The 12,334-nt window shown below is 35.6% G+C and overlaps 1 non-coding gene and 1 pseudogene across 1 annotated transcript; both read left to right on the forward strand.

Annotated features, from left to right (window-relative positions):
- Nucleotides 1–9,391: 9,391 nt before the first annotated feature.
- On the forward strand, nt 9,392–9,585 carry LOC128248444 (U2 spliceosomal RNA). Its single transcript, XR_008264673.1, has one exon. It is a non-coding gene; the product is annotated as a U2 spliceosomal RNA (small nuclear RNA).
- Nucleotides 9,586–10,345: 760 nt separating this feature from the next.
- Nucleotides 10,346–10,454, forward strand: LOC128248407 (U2 spliceosomal RNA; annotated as a pseudogene).
- Nucleotides 10,455–12,334: the final 1,880 nt, after the last annotated feature.

Below are 12,334 nucleotides of genomic sequence, written 5' to 3' on the forward strand. Positions count from 1 at the left end.
GCAGTAGTTGTCAAGTGGTGGTGGGGGATGAACAAAGACACACACACACACACACACACATACATACATAAATATATATATATATATATATATATATATAATATATAATATATATATACAGCAAACAATGGTGAATTATGTGAACATTGTTCGAAAACAATTATTCAAAAAATATTTATTCGTATGGAAAATTGTGTGAATGAAAATTATTCAAAAGGAGAATTATATAAAATGTTAATTATTCTAAATTTTTTATTTTATTTAAACAAAAATGATAAAATTAAAAATCAAGTACACAAATGATATTTATTTCGAATAACTGTTTTTCAAATTTTCGAATAATTGTTATCGAACAGTTTTCATGATATGGGATAGGTATCAATTCATTACAGCTGTTTCCAACAAATTTATTAATTGATTAATGAGTATATTAATAAATATAAATTCATTGGAAACAGCTATTTGTTATTTTTTTTTTATTTATGTTTCAGCCCTCTCAGAACGTGCTTGTAGCATGTTCCGAAGTATATTATGGACTGTATATTTAATATAATGTGCGTTTCTGAATTAGTCCAAGGGCTGATGATATACTCAGTTAGGTTCAATTAACAGTATTCATAACCTTAATACCTTTCTTCCTGTATCTCAGTACCAGTATTTGTATTCATCTATAGTTGCTGCCTATACATTTTATTTCTGACTCAACCTTTACCAAGTGCCTTATTCACCTGAATCTTTATATATATACATATATGTATATATATATATATGTGTGTATGTGTATATATATATATATATATACACACACACACACACACACACACACAACACCTTTCAGTTTCCATCTACCAGATCCACTCATAAGGCTTTGGTTGGCCTAAAGCCACAAAGTGCCATAGAGTGGAGCTAAGCCCAGAACCATATAGTTCGGAAGCAAGCTTCTTACCACACAGCCACGCCTATATATATATATACATACCACCAAAAAATTTATAATGCAAGTAAATTGAATAAACAAATATATATATATATTATAAATGTCTGTGTGTGTATATCTGTCTATCCTCTTCATGCCAGCTGGCACATAAGGCCTCCACGCTCGTTTTCCTTTTATCCCCTTGTTTTGAAAGTTTTCTTGCTGCATTCCATGATGACCATCCAGCTTTATTCCTTTCCCTTTTCCGCTATCCTTCTCCATGTAGTTTTTGGTCTACCAACTTTTCTCTTCCCCTCAGGTTGCCAAGTCAAAGCAATCGTGCAATTATAATCGGGTTCCTTTCTCAATACATGTCCAATCAAATTCCATCTTTTCTTTTTTTTACTTCTTGGCTTATCCTGGAGACTTGTGTTATTTTGTTGAGTTCATCGATTGACATGTTGTTTGGCTACCCTATCTGCATTAGTTTCTTCAAGTCTTTGTACTGAAAAGAATCCAGTTTTCTCTGATCACTACTCTTCATTTTCCAAGTTTCACAGTCATAAAGAAGTACAGGTCTTACCAGTAATTTGTAGAGTTTGATTTTTGTATCTCTTCCCAACTGTTTTGATCACCATACTTTGTCCAATTTGATAAAAACACTTCTGGTTCTATTGATTCTACTTATATCTTTCCCTCCACCACCTTCTTTACACCTAGATAGGTGAACTCATCCACCTCTTCAGTGTCCTTTTCATCTATTCGAATAGGGTCAGTCTTGTTCAATTGTAAGGTCTCAGTCTTCTTCTCATTGATCTTTGATCCCACTCTCTTTGCAAGACTTGACATTTTGTTGGTTTTCTTTTGCACCTGTGATTGGCTGGAAGTCAGTAAAGCAATGTCGTCAGCATAGTCCAGGCCTTCAAGGCATGACATCATTTGCCATCTTATCCCAGTGTTGTTATTATTCATGGTGATCTTCCTCATCACCCAGTCTCTGACAAGTAGAAACAAGAGTCCAGACATAATGCAGCCTTGTCTTTACTTGGAACCATTCTGTAATTTCACCATCGTCCAGTATTGCACATTCACCATCTTTATACATTAATGTTGATAGTTTTATTTGGTATGCTATACTGCCTCATGATCTCCCATAAACTGTCCCTATGAACTGAATTGAAAGCTTTTCGAAATTGAAGAATATATACAATGAAGATTGCCATTCTAAGCATTGTTCGATAATGTTTCTCAAGAAGAAGATTTATTCTGTGTTTTTTTTTTTCCTTTACAGAAGCCTGCTTGTTCAGATCTGAGCTTATCAATACCAGTTTGGATCCCGTAATTATGATTCTTCCTAGCACTTTACTAGAAGTGTTATTCCCCTCCAGTTTCCACATTCAGATAGATCTCTTTTTTTTTTTGTAACTTGATAATCAGTCCTTTCTTCCAGTCATGAAGTATTTTCTCTTGATCCCTAATATCATAAATGATACTGTGCAGTTTGTCTGTGGATGTTTCAATATCTGCCTTCAATAACTCTGGTGTTATCATGTCAACTCCTCCTACCTTTCCATTTTTAATTTTCTGATTACATTCTTGATTTCTGTTTTACTTGCAGGGCTGGTGTCAATGGTCTCCACCTCTGAAATTACAATATTTTCAATTTCCACTGGATTGGGTTGGGTGTCTCTGTTTAATACTTCTGAATGAAATCGGTTGTATAGTTCTCGAGTTTTAGGGATTCACACAGACAGACACACATTCTCATCTTTATATATATAGATATTAGTATATATGTATAAACATAATTAAGGGATCAGCAACAGTTGCTTCACCACATACTGAAATTCAGAAATAGCAGTTAAAGTGCACTTTATGTGGTGAAGCAACTGTTGCTGATCCCTTAATTATGTTTATAAATTTAAAAGAACTTTGAAATAAGTTCTTTACCGATAATGGTTTTTACATACCGAAATACTTGGTAAAAATTATTAATTTATTAATAAAATAATAATCCTTTACCCTTTTATTTGTATATATATATATATATATGTATATTTATATATATGTATTAGTATGTCTGTATGTGGTAATATAAAGCACTTGTGACTGTGCCACATAAAAGAGCTGATGTGGCACCCATAAAAGAGCCCATGCATTGCCATGCTTTTAAATTCATTTCATTTAAAGTTATTATGTAATTATACATTTAATGCTGGTGTTCATCTCAATGTCATACTTGTTCAGCTCTATGACTGTTAGTATAAAACGATATTTTTTATATTGAAATTTTACAAGGTATCATGCTGGCAGAATTGCTAGCATGCTTAGCAGCAATTTATCTTTTTTTAATGGTCTGAGTTGAAATTTTGCCATGGTCAACATTGCCTTTCATTTTTTTAGGGTCAATAAGATAAGTACCCATTGATGACTACACCCAATGTAATTGACTTACCCTATCCCTGAAATTGCTGGCCCTGTGCCAAAAATTTGAAATGAATATTAACTTTTGACAATTGTTATTTTTGTTTATATGGATTCTTATTTTTTCTTTGTTTTAGTTTGTTTTTTTTTTTGTTTTTTTTAACAAGAAATGAAAATGTTTTGGAAAAAAAAAAAAAAAAAACTACCATGAAACAACATCACAGCAAAATTTTAACTCTGAGTTTGTCTCATAAAATGCATAAAAAGTTTAACAAATGTTTGTTAAAAAAAAGAAAAAATTGGTTGGAGTCCTTAATAGATGATATATATTTTCAAAATCAGCATTTTTATTAAAGAAAACATACTAAAATAAAATAAAAATTGCATTGTAAACTTGAGGATTGTTTTTTTTTTTTGTAATCTTTTAATGAATAAAATACACTGGGTCCCACATTATTAGGCAAATGAACCTTGTCTCAATAAATAAATGTATATTCGTTCAAAACCACTGGCTGTTGGCAACACCTAACTGCACACATTCTGTTAAAATAAATTGTATCTGCAGACGCCAACAAATGGCAGCCATTTTTGTGATTGGGCAACATTTTCGCCGTCACAAATTATTAGGCAAGTATAATAAAAATGATTGTGTCAGAACAAACATTTAATTCGATAGTAAAAGTTTAACAAAAAATTATTCATAAAAGACTTATTGGTAAACATAATACATTTGAATGAAAATAATCATGGGATTGTGATGTCATACAGCTCCTAATGTATGATCCTCCACATGCAATAATCTTCCTTACGTGCTGATCCATTGAATTTGTCAAGATGATGATATCCTCTTGTGTCATACTTTGAGCAGCATCCCAGACAGCAATTTTACCTGAAAACTGCAGTCCATCTTCGTAAATGCACCTCTTCAGGACACTCCACAAGTTCTGATTCGGGTTTAAGTCAGGGAAACAAGGTGGCCACTCCATCAAACGACCTCCACAGAAGCCTATTTGCTGCAGGTATTCCTTAATCCTTTGCTGCATGGGACAGTGCATTATCTTGCATGTAGACCAGCTTTCTCTTGAATGAAAGTTTTTGCTTTTTAAAGCACGGTTGAAAATTGTGATTTAAGAAGGTAACATACATTTTGGATGTCATCTTAATGCCATCTGGGGCTTTCCATAACCCAACCATCATACCACCAACAATGCCAGCCCAAAACAGGACCCCACCTCTCCCCTGTTGGTGTCTCAAACTATGAGGACGGTTCCCTCTGATTGATACCCAACCTTTACTCCAGCCATCTGGTCCTTCAAGGCATTTGTCAGTGAATAGAACTATTGATAAATTTATCTTCTTGTATTCTTCTGCCCATTTCAGTCTCTTCTGCTTATGAACAACCTTCAGAGGGGGCCTTGTAACAGGTTTAACATTCCTGGCTACCTACTTCAAAAGGTGACACCTGGTAGTTTTCTATACGTCTTCCCTGCCACAACGTTGGAAGACGTACCTACTTGTCAGACATGGATTCCGCACAACTTTCCTTTACACATGTGACAAAGTATGATTCAAAGCAACCCTCGAATTACCCTTATCTGCCCTTGACCGGACAGAAATAGGAGACAGCACAAATTTTTTCACTGTTCGATGATCTCATCCCACTATTTTTGATATTTCTATGGTTGTTTTTACTTTTCCAAGCTCTGACACGATGGTAGACTTCTCATTCAAGGTAAGATCACATTTCTGACCCATAATGACACTTAAATTGGGCAGCTGCCTAATAATTTGGGACAGCAGAAATGTTGCTGCTACATGATAATAGCTGCCATTTGTTTTCATATGCAGAGATCCAATTTATTTTAACAATGTGCACAGATAGGTGTTGCCAACACTCAGTAGGAAAACAACTGGTTTTGAATGAATATACATTTATTTATTGAGAGAAGGTTGATTTGCGTAATAACGTAGAACGCAGTATAAATGTTAATATTTGTGTCTGGGGAAGTTGTCCAGGTAGGGGCCAATGTCTCACATGAAATTTATGATGACTTTGAAAATATCTACCAAATACTGAAGGGGTTCATGAAGAGGTGAATGTCAGTCATCTTTATACCCATTCAATATTTAAATATCTGGTACAGACAACAACATCGAAGGAACACTCCAAACACAATGCTATAATCTTGTATAAGACCAGTCTTTGGTGAACGTTGAATATAGAATGTTGGTGATGTATTGGACAAGTTTCATAATCCATCTTTTCTAAAGTTAGAAGAATCTAAAGACATTCTGGAAGAGAGATTGTTGTCTGTCAAAACAGAAACCTGAATTTCTGCAGAATTACAACTGTGAAAATGTGACTGATGTTGAGAAAGAATTGACCAAGCTCCAACCTAATCAGGATGTACCCAATATTGACAACAACTCACGTGTCTCCTCTACTGCACCTGACACCAATCACTATGCTACCCAATTACCATCCAACACCAATTCTTCAATATATTCCAACAACTTTGATACTATCATTCAGGTTCTCTGTTTTCTTAGCTGTTGTAAAACAGGTAAAAGAGTAACTTTAAACTAAAGAAGACCCCAAAATTTGGTATTGTCACTAACAAGTGCAATGTAAATAATGTATGTAAACGTACGGTAGGTAAAATGCTACTTGTGGTTGTACAATGAACTAGACTGGTGACCATGAAAATTACAAGGTTCCCACTGTAGTTTATCTGCATTGAAGGAGGTACAAGACCATCAGTTGCGAGAAATTTGTTGGTGTACCTGTATTTATATCACCATCATATTTAGGTGCAGGCATAAGAATTACTCATTAATTAAATGGTATCGGGTTCAGTCAAATTACAGCACTTTAGGCACTATAACCTCAAACCAACCAAAACCTTGGATTCACTTAAAAGATGGAGACTGAACAAAGCCCATTGTGTATATATATATATATATATATATATATATATACCCACCAATCACTTCTCATACATCCCTCGCACCACGAACTCTTAACATACTCCTCAACATTCTGATGAGATCTGCCAAACCATTGGCTAGATTGAAACGTACGTAAATGACTATTACATAACATTCACAATGACTCACTACATAACCTCAACCTCCACAATGACTCATTACATAACCTCCACACAATAAAACAACGGCTAACTAGCCCAACAGAATTGCTTCTTCTTGTATTTGTTGCTCCATTCTCCACATAAATATATATATATATATATATATGTGTGTGTGTGTGTATTTAATGTCCTTCTCCATGCTAGTGTTGGTTGTGCAGTTTGGCAGGAGCTGGTAAGCCAGAGAGCATCACCAGGCCCCATTTGTCTGTTTTCTATAGTTTCTATAGCTTGATGCTTTTCCTAACACCAACTCATTTACAGAGTACTGGATGCCAAAGAGCTCTCAAGTGAGAGAGGGAGTGGAACCAAAGGAAGTGGCTGTGAGACAAGACAGAGGTTAGAGTATAATAGAAGACAGAGATAGTTGTCTTACAATAGAGGAGATACTTGGCTACTGCAGCAGAACAGAGGGAAACAGATGGTGTTGGAGATGTATTGGGGGTCTATCTACAGGGAACAGTGAGGGGAGTATAAATATTACGGAGGGGATAGAGGGGTATGTTCCATAAGAGTGTGAAGGAAGATAATTAGAGATGGAGAAGACATGGCTGTAGCAAGTGATAGTGAGAGAAAATGGAGCAGAGTATGGTAGATATGTTAGAACATGATGAATATAAAGATAGGCATGTGAGGGATAGTGGTGAGGTCTGCAGGGGGTGGTGATTATGGATAGTGGGAAGATGGGTTGTAGGAGTGCTTTGACAGGGCAGATTATGTGTGAGTGGGGACAGACATGGTTGTAAAGGACAACTTTCTATGTATGGATGGCCATGATTTTACTTAGCTCGACATGTCTTCTCAAGCACAGCAAATTACCAGAGATTTTGGTCCCTTGTCATCACCTCTGTGAGGCTCATCATCTAAAGATCATTTCTCATCACTTCATCCCATGTATTCCTAGATCTACCTCTTCTACAGGTTCCCTCCACAAGTAGAAGAGAAAAATTGGGGATAAGAGGCATTAGATGTAGTGTGCAAGAGAGAAGACTGCACTAGTATGATCATGTGATGCCTGTAAATGAGGAAAGCTACATAAAGAAATGCCAATTTTTCTTTTAAATCGCTTACACTATGTTGTACATGCACACTGACATTACCTATCCAGTGGAGCATGCTGGCTTCATTGCTATCAAGCTTTACATGTCCTCTGTAGTCACAGCCCATGTTTTACTGCCATGTAATATAGCTGTTCATATATAGATATCATACAATCTGCCTTTCACTCTGAGGGAGAAGCCTTTGTTACCAACAAAAGTAATAAGTCTCTGAACTTTTCCCAACCAGTTCTTATTCTAGCAACTATGCTTTCAGAGCATCCTCTGCAACTGCTAACTTGGCTGCCTAGGTAGTGGAAGCTATCTACAACTTCTCAGGATCTTCATCCCCAGACATGTGTGTATATTTTCTGTACATTCTTAGGTTTATTGTACCTGCACATCTGCCACACATCACAAGGACTACTTTCCTGTTAACTTCCTGTGATACTCCTGCACCTTTTAAGTATCAATAGCTTACAACTAAGTACACCATGTAGAATATCTACTACCATGAAAACCCATGGAATTCGTGCACCAGTGTAATTCATGCAGGTGATTTTCAAGATAAAAATTGTTAAAAATTGCGTCGACTCGTGTAAAATTCACACCCAAAAGTTTTCAGAACTGCCAACCATAAAACCCTAACCCTAAATCCCTCACTCTAAACCTTAAACCCTAACCCTCAAACCCTCAAACCCTAACCCTAATCCTAACCGCAACTACAGAAATGTTATTGAAATTTTTGTCCGAATCATAATGTTTGTATTTTTCAGTATATTTACAAAAAAAAAATTCTTTAAAAAATTTTTTGAATTTTTTTTCAGAATCATAATCTCCGTATTTTTCCGCATATTTTGGAAAAAAAATTCTGAAAACAGTAAAACATGAAGTTAACGAAACAACCTTCTTAACAATTTGATCATACTGAATCTATAAACAAGTTTTCATGCTACGAATCGAACACGGGCCGCCTCGTGTGAAAGCAATAAACCGTCATTTGCACCTTTGAAAACGTGTCGTTAAAAGATTTCATTAAAAAATATATACTGAGAAACACATGAACAAACTAAGTCGAGGTGGAGCACTGAACTGTTGTTATGCCTTTAACGCCATGCTATTATTTCTTTTACTTTCTAAATGATATAAGCCTAAGCGAAATTATTAAACCAATAAACACAGAGAAAACTCTTTCGGTACTCAAAATATACGTCTTCAACGTTTCTTATATTTAATGCCAGTCCTGAGAAAGCAGATCTACGAGCAAAAATGTTTTAGGATCACATTATTTAATATATACTTTTTTTCTTTTCTTTAACACAATGCAAATTTGACTGCTATTTTTAGTGGTTTGAATAACCACATAGCCTTGACTCACAATTAGGAGTGACAACTCCATAAGAGATTTTCTAAAAACAGAGGACGCTTCAGTTTTCATATCACAAAGGCGAAGTTTATTTTTTAATTATAAAATATTTCAGAAAAGCAAGAAAATTTATGGGATTATGATAACTAAAAAAAATAATTAATTGAGTAAAATTTTTATAAAGAGTAATAAATGTTTTACTGGTGAGATATAGTCACGTGAACATTACGAACTTGACCGTTGTTATTTCTATTTTCGATTCATGTTCACCATTATCAAATCAACACAGTTAGAAATTACACTTAGGATAATATCATTAAAAAGAAATCTTAACCTTCTATGATTGACAGGATTAGATAAAACAGCTAGTGTGAAATAAAATGAAAGATATGACAAAATATAGAAGAACTAATTAAATATGTACAAATTATATTATTGCTAAATCAGTTACTGTACAAAAGTGAAATATGTATATAGATGTGTAGGACCACGTGTTTCAAGCATCGCTTCTCGGCCTTTTGGCTAAGATCAAAGTGTAGTATCTGTTCTTATCAGCTTAATATCTGATACGGTCCCTATTTGGGACCATCGATATTAAACTGATTTTTAGAACTAGGCGAAGAGTTAGGGGCTTGCTCCGCCTTTGCCACGGGTTGGCCTGGTATAGCAGTATTTCCAGGATTCAGCCCACCTCCCACTCGGGAGATAAATATAATCCAAAAGCAGACCATAGATTACTTCTCTTCTCTAAGAGTTTTTAAAAAAATATACTGACTCACATGTCTGTATTTGTTGATGACTGTCATGTCAAATAACCTGACTGGAGCAAGCAGAGAAATAAAATGCTTAGCAGCATTTCTTATTCTGCATTCAAGTACCAATTCGGGGTCGATGATGTAAAGTGCCAGTTTACTACTCTCTAACCCACCAAATTTTAGGCCTCGTGCTCAGATGCATTTAAGATGGAGATTTGGAGCGTAGATTAACAAGCAAAATTACAAAACAACTGTTATATGGTCACTCGATTCCTAGAAATAATGGCCAAAACAAAGACGTGTCACACTCAGGGGGCTTGGGAACAAGTGATGCACTTGCACCTCCTAAAATTTTCTGGGGTGCAAAATTCAATATTGCAGCCCCTACTTACCTTTCCCAGGCTTAGAAAAAATTAATTAATAAGAAAATCTCTAGAAAGATATAATACTGAACTAAAGCATCCTCGACATTACAAAATTGACGGGCAATGATTTATTGCCCAAGGAAGTCATTTATTAGTATCAAAAAACAAAAAAAAAATCATTTATATATCTCTCCTGTTCAGTTGTATAGTTCCAAGTTGGATATAACCCTCAGGCCAGCTGAGACCAGGAAAATTAAAATCTATTAAAACTACAAAGGCTAGTGGACTGGCTTCATTTGAATATGTATAGACTTTCTGTAATAGACTCATAAAGTTATTGCTCTACAGCCTTTTGGTTAACATCAAAGTGTAGTATCTGTTCTTATCAACTTAATATCTGATACGGTCCCTATTAGAGATAACTTAAAAAACTGATAGAATCACACTGCTGGCACAGGTAGGATGCTGTATTGACTTATAAGCTTTTAATATACTAGGTAGTATGTTATGTTTGTATAATGAAATACAGTGTCCCTACTAGCATTTCATATAAATTTATGCTATGTACATACATCTATATTTAAATATTATAAAGCTGCAACTGTGGGTTAAATAAGAATGTAAAGGTATCCTTTCCGTGTTACAGACCATCATGTCTTAACATCCATTTTCCATGCTGGCATAGGTTGGACAGTTTGACTGTCTGATGAGTTAAAAGACTGCATTGTGCTCCAATATTTGCTTCAGTCAAATGCTCTTCCTAGTGCCAACCACTACAAAGAGCACTGGCTGTTTGTTTCTTTTTTTCATAGCACCAGCACTAGTGAGATCGCCATGCAGTTTGCAGTAGTGAGGTCTTTTCCAAATGACTGGGGCTATAATATTAGTATAGGCTAGTTGATGAGAGGTTAGTATATGAAAGGGGCTAGACAGGTTTCTTGATATAGAGGAGCTACATGGCTACTCACATTGTAGAAGAGTAATATTGGTGGAAAGAAAAATAGAATAGTAGTGATGAGATGTCAGAGTGGAAACTCAAGGTACATCAAGGTAACGAGAAGTGGGCTGTGACAGAATAGAAAGTACAGTGAGTGTGGGCAGAAGCTGTAAGAATATATATGGGGAGAGTGAAGGATGGTAAGAGAGGAGACTGGGGTGAAGGGACAAATATAATGAATGAAGAACAAGGGTTGAGATGATACATATAAGTTGGAGGGAAGGTAGGGAAGAGGGTGAATCTCCAGACAGAACTTTTATGGTTTGTTAACTGCTCTTCAGAGAATATATACCTAGCTGACTTGCCCAACCAATAGTAAATATCAGTGTTTATAAAGCAGTCATAAATTAAGCTAGTACCATGATAGAGAGCTTAATTTGCTTATTTGTGTTTTTCACTTTCCATCATTGATTAAACAATATCTATTTATTCACAACACAGTGTATATCAGAAGAACAGAAATGAATCTAAATGAAGCTAACCTGGAGAAGCTGCAAAATATCCATTACATATCACCCAAACTTTGCTGAGACCAGCCAAGTGTTTTTTCATGTTGCAGAATAAATGACAGTTAGATGGTACCAAATCAGGAGAACAGGGAGGATGATCAATCAATTCAAAATCTCAGTCACCCACAGTAGCCATTGAAATGAAGGACTTGTGTGCTGGAGCATTGTTCTGATGAAACACAACCCCTTTCATCAGTTGTTTGGTTTTGATAGCCTTTCGTAACTGCCTCAACTAATTGGTAGAGTATTCACCATTGTTGGTGAGATCCTTTTGAAGATAGTCAATAAACACAATACCTTTAACATCCCAAAAAACTGAGGCCATCACCTTCCTTGCTGATAATGGCATTGGCCGTCTTTGGAACGGATAAAGAGGAGTGTTTCCATGGTAGAGATTGTCTCTTTCTCTTTTGCTCAAAGTGATGAACCCAAATCTCATCTTGAGTTAGGGAATGCTCAAAGAAATCAGCTGGATCTCCTCAAACAATGTTAGATTTTTCTCTTAGGTGTCAGAAGATGTAGCACCGATTGAGCAGAAACTTTCATTATACCAAGTTCATTCTGCAAAATATTGTCAACAATCTCATGGGATATGCTAATAGCATTGGCTATTTGATTTATAGTCAACTGCCTGTCATCCATCACTATATGGTGGCAATTGCAGGATGTCCAGACTTCCTCCGAAATTCAGTGGCCCACTTCTGTATTGTTGATAAAGCTGGAGTGTAATTTCCTAATGTTGCAAGCATATCAACTCACGCATGCACACACATGCATGCAAGCATGCACACATACATAAATACATACACATGTATATAT

The sequence above is a fragment of the Octopus bimaculoides genome, chromosome 7 (assembly GCF_001194135.2).
Source record: "Octopus bimaculoides isolate UCB-OBI-ISO-001 chromosome 7, ASM119413v2, whole genome shotgun sequence".
NCBI classification, from domain to species: domain Eukaryota; kingdom Metazoa; phylum Mollusca; class Cephalopoda; order Octopoda; family Octopodidae; genus Octopus; species Octopus bimaculoides.